Here is a 6,007-nt window from a genome sequence, read left to right as displayed (position 1 = left end):
GAACTCTAAACCTCCAGGCTTAAGTATTAGAGTTTATGAATCTTGGTAACCAAGTGAGATGATCGCACTTGGTTACCAGGATTCATAAGGGCCGACGGTCGACGACCCGAGGGTCGCCAAATGGGCCGCCAAATGGGCCGCCAAATGGGCCAAGAGGGCCGGGTCGTTACAGCCACAAATGCAAGTAATATTATTTATGTGTCGCTGGTTTAACCCTGTTAGAGGGATGAAGGTGCATCCACATTATAATTTGGTTGAAATAAATCATAAGAGATTTTATAAGAGATATGAACCATTTGTATTGGCACAACAAGCAATCCAAGTATTTTATTCTGCATACCCGAGTTTAAAACATGATAAGATTGATTGGTGGGTTGTTTGTAAAACCAAAGCACGAAAAAAAATTGAGGCACGTTGGGAAAACATTGCATATCAACAAGAGGAAGTTGCAAACACCTTTCAGACTGAGGAATTTATTATTCCAACTTTACGAGATCCCAGCGGTGTAGTGATAAATGTGGATAGAAGTGAAATTGATGATGTTGACGATGATGATGATGAGGAGGAGGAGGAGGAGGAGGAAGAGGAAGAGGAAGAAGAAGAAGAGGAAGAGGAGTCGGAGGAGGAGGAGGAGGGGGAGGATGATGATAACTATAATGATGACTTTGATTTTTGATGATGGGTAAGTTTTGTTAGATTATTTAAAGAAATTTACCATATTTTTTTTATAGTGTCTCATTTATAATTTTATTTATTTTATCTGTTAATATATTGTATTTGTTCCTACAGGTCATTAGAGGTGACTATCTCATATTTTTCCTCCTTATTCTATAAGCTTTACGTAAAAATGGTAAGGTTTTTAAATGTCCTTTTTTTATGTATCATATCTATAATTTACTTTATCCTATATTGATGGAATTTTCAGCATATATTTCGACGTGGTGGGCGTAGACGGAGCTCACAGGACCAAACAAATTCATCACCTGCCAATGTACCTATGCCACCCCCTGATCAGGCAGGACCATCACATGTGCCATCTCCACCGGCTTCAAATTCGCCGCCGCCATTACCATCCCCAGCGCATTTACCAGCCCCCACAAATCTTCCTGACTCTGCAAGAAGCTCATTTGCTGAGTTTAGAAATAATAGAGAATTTTTAGTCCCCATCGGAGATTCGTAAGTACTATAAAATATTTTATTTTTTTATTTATCTTAATAATTTAACATAATTTGTTTGTAATTTAATGCAGATTTGAAAATCCTGTACAAGTTGTTCGCGAGATTAATAGAATTGTGAATATCCATTGGGGAGGAGAGTCGATGACATATTCAAGCACCCCACCAGCCACAAAACAACTATGGTGGAGCGAGTTCAAGGTATATTTTCTTGAATTTAATTAAAATTTAAAATTAATATATAATTAAAAAAATTTCCATTTCAGCGGCTAAATAATTGGGACCCTAATGATGAAATGGAGATCCGCAGAATATTTAAAAAAAAAATGTGGCGATCACATCAGACATGTATTAAGTCACGCCAAGCATCGGGGGAAAAAACCAAACTTCATCACCGAAGAAAATTGGGAGAGGATCACCCAGTTTTGGGCAACAGAGGAGAGTAAGCAAAGGAGTGACCTGAATAGAATGAATCAATCTCACAATTCTGGTGACTCATCTGCTATATATGCGGGAGGCTCCATTAACATAGATGAGCATAGACGGAGATTGGTAATTTTTTAACTCTTCCACAAATTAATTATTTATATCAAATTATTTCATTATTTGTAATTATGTTTTTTTAGACCAAGGAGCTAGGGAAGGAGCCCACTTTCATTGATACTTTCACCCGCACTTTAAAAAAAAAAAAATAACACTTGGAGTGGGGCGAGAGCAAAAGCAGTCAAGGTTTGAATAAATTTTTATTTACTTAATTGTACTCTAGGTAGATGTCTTAATATTATATGTGTTTCTATTATATCTAATCAATATCTTTATGTTTTTTAAAAAATAGGACAAATATGATGAACTTGAGCTAGCCTAATCATGCTCACAAGCTGGTGTCGATAGTCAGGGGTCTGAGGAGTCTGTTGGCAATAATTTGAGTTTATGGTTGGAGGCTAGTGGAGGACCAAAAGGGGGAAGGATTTTGGGAATGGGTTCCTTGAGCAGAACCCAAAGAATAGTTGGATCATCTTCCTCCTCAACAACACTTAGGACCCAAGTAAATACCTTGACTGATGAAGTTAGCAATCTGAAGGAAATAATATCACAAAGAGACCAAGAAAGGATGCAAAGAGACCAAGAAAGGGCGAAAATGGAGCAAGATATGAGAGCATTGCGCCGACAGCAAGAATTTATCATGCGACACCTTCAGTTGAACTCCGCTCTAAGTCAGGTTCCTTCCAATGACGACGATGATGATGGCTATGATGATAACGATGATGGTGGTGATGGTTGTTCCTGATTTTAATTATGTACGCTGATTAAATGTCTCCTAATTAGTGTTTTCAACATTAAATAATAGTTTCTTAACTTCTCTAATTTTTATTTTAATTAATATGATTGATTTATTTTTAACAGGGCTGGTGAGACGAAATGTATGCTGGAGAAAAAAGTAAGTATTATGTAATCTAATTTTATTGATTTATTTATATTTTTCAGTTGCATTTGAAAAGTTAAATAAGGGTATCATTCTTTTTAAAAATTTATTAAAATTTGCTACTACTGCATTATTAGTTCACATAGGAGGGAATCAATTAAAATTAGGTCAGCACGAAGAAAAAATGAAATCATTTAAAATTTTATCAAATTAGATTGATATAGATGGATTTGCTACTACTGCATTATATATTGACAGATTTGTCAACCATATCTTCTGGAGGTCATTTGATTGATTATATTTGAAACAAACTAATTCAGTGATGTCTTTAACCAATGAGGAAGGTGTTTGGAACCAATTTGATATTAACTAGTTTGTGTTTTATTCATTTGAGATATTTTCATATGTTAGGATTTTTAAGAATACATCTCATGCTATTCATGCCAAATGGAAATAGGATATTTGTAGCTTTTATTTGCTATGGTGAAATAGGATGTATTATATATTTAAGAAATTGTTAGCTAGCTTCATGATACTTCTTATATTTTAATTTACCGTTGCTATGAAATTGATAGTTGATACCGTTGATAAATAGATCCTTTTTTTGAATGTTCAAGGAATTTCTGATTGCTTGTATAAAGGTGTTTAAGAGTAATTGTCTTGAGTTAGCTAACTTCAGTCCATGGGCAATTAAAAGTTTTTGACCTATCTTAATTTTGACTTATCTTCTTATTAGTTTGAAATATCAAACCAAGCTTTAGTCCTCTCTATCAATTTGTAGCTACAAGATCTCTGATTCATTTCTGTACATTCTGTCGGGCTTCACTTATTCTGCATACAATTGATCTTTTACCTAGGGAATCTATGGTAGTCTCAGTAATAGTCTGTTAACTCTACTGTATAACAATTAATACCAAACTCATATCATTCATGTTTCCTCAATTTGTTACTTTTTTTCTCTGATAAAGCACAGCAGGACTGTGAACTTATATATTGGCATCACATAATACAACATTGCTTTACAAGTTCCTATTTGTCACATCCCATTAAAATGAGCATCTCATGGATGGGTTTGTAAGATTCAGGTTCCAACTTTTAAGAAGAATTTCTGATCGATTGTTTCCCTTTTGTTACACTACTCAATATAATTCGGATTAATACTTTCTCCCTCTACATCTTTTATGTGTGTTTGACATCTTCAAATACTAGGGTTACTGGTTGGATCTGTTTTATGCCAACAATACAAGTTATATAACATCCTCAAGCACCAAGCCTCAAACCAAGTTTGTGATGTCACACTCCCATGCAAGCAAACTAATTATGATACTGTTACATTTTAAGTAATTAATTAGTTTTCTGGTTACATATGATCTAGTTTATTTGTTTGTTTTTATGTAGGAAAAGAAGACTTGATGGAGATGAAAGCTTTTATGGAATAAGAAGATAACTTGATGTATCTTAGTTTGTTTAACTTGTTGGATTGATGTACCTTCTTGGATTGATGGACTTGTATGGAAACTTGACTTGTATGGAAACTTGTTGGAGTGTTGAATTTGTGAAATATTTTTGACTAGCTTAAAGAACAAATTATGATATTGTATGCCTTGTTGAGTTTGAATGAATAGATGTATGTAAATTAAGATGTGTTAATGTTAATTATGATGTGTTGATGTGAATTATGATGTGTTGAATGTGTTATTTGAATTTATTGTATATGTATGTATGGATTGAATTGTAGGAAACAGGTATATCTGGAATGCAGTTTTGATGATAGGAACGAAATTGGCAACAAATAATTTTTGTTGCCAATCTATCGTAATTTCATCCCAGATTTTGGGACGAATCTGTGGATTCGTCCCAGAATCCCATATAAAAAGCAACGAATTTGGCAACGAAAATTTAATTCGTTGCCAAATTTTGTTGCCAAAATCGTTGCTAAATTTGGAACAAATATCTTATTCGTTGCAAAATTAGGGACTAACTTAGCAACAAAAATTTATTCGTCACTGAATTTGTCCCCAAATTCGTTGCAAAGTTTGCAACAAAAAAATTTTTCGTCCCAAAATTATATGAAATATTGCAACAAATAAGAGTTTTTGTTGCAAATTTGGCGACGGCTTTCGCAACGAAAATAAAATTCGTTGCTAAATTTTGTTGCCAAATTCGTTGCCGATTTTGCAACAAAATTACTATTTGTTGGAAAATCATACGCAAAATTTGGGACAAAATTTGCAACAAAAAAAAATCGACAAAATTTTTTGACCCCAAATTCGTTGCTAAGTTTGCAACAAAAAAATTTTTCGTCCCAAAATTATATGAAATATTGCAACAAATAAGGGTTTTTGTTGCAAATTTGGCGACGACTTTCGCAACGAAAATAAAATTCGTTGCTAAATTTTGTTGCCAAATTCGTTGCCGATTTTGCAACAAAATTACTATTCGTTGGAAAATCATATGCAAAATTTGGGACAAAATTAGCAACAAAACAAATTTCGACAAAATTTTTTGACCCCAAATTCATTGCTAAGTTTGCAACAAAATAATTTTTTGTCCCAAAATTCTATAAACTTCTACCGTAATTTTGCGACGAATTTGGGGACGAAAATTATTTTTGTCCCTATTTTCGTCCCCAATTTCGTTGCCAATTTTGCAACAAACATAAATTTGTTCCAAAAGTTGGCATCAACCTGTTTGGGACGAAAAAATTTTCGTCCCAAATTTCGTCCCCAAATCTTTTGCAACGAATTTTTTTTATAAATTCGTCCCAAAATACAGTATTTATTGTAGTGCGTGGTCTCAAATTCAAACATGGATTTCAAATTCAAAGTGGACTTCAAATTCCACGTGGATTCAAATTCACCGTGGATTTCAAATTCAGCGTGGATTGAAATTCAGGGGGTGTTTGGTTCTTTCTTAGGAATAAGAATCGGAATGAGAATCATTGTATTGTGGAATGAGAATTATTATATTATGGAATGAGAATGAGTATGAGCATGGATATCACTCTTAAAAATAATGTTTGGTTGGTTGTATATTATCTATCGGAATAAATTTAAATTTCCATTTATACCCTTAAAGGAAAATAAGAGAAAAAATTAGATGTGAGAGAAAAATGAATGTGAGAGAAAAATATGATGAAAGAGAATGATGAAAGAGAAAGAATGAAGAGAGAGAAAGTGTGATGAGAAAAAATAAAGAGAGAGAAAGGGTGATGAGAGAAAATGAGAAAAGAGAGTGTGATAGAAAAGAGCATGATGAGAGAAAGTATGATGGGAGATGATGAAGAGAGAGAAAATGTAATGAGAAAAATGAGGGGAGAGAATGTGATGAGAGAGATTGAGGAGAGAGAAAATAGGGTGAGAGAGAAAGTATGATGAGAGAGAAAGTGTGATGAAAAAAAGAGAATAG

The sequence above is a fragment of the Zingiber officinale genome, chromosome 5B (genome assembly GCF_018446385.1).
Source record: "Zingiber officinale cultivar Zhangliang chromosome 5B, Zo_v1.1, whole genome shotgun sequence".
NCBI classification, from domain to species: domain Eukaryota; kingdom Viridiplantae; phylum Streptophyta; class Magnoliopsida; order Zingiberales; family Zingiberaceae; genus Zingiber; species Zingiber officinale.
This window is presented reverse-complemented; position numbering follows the sequence as displayed.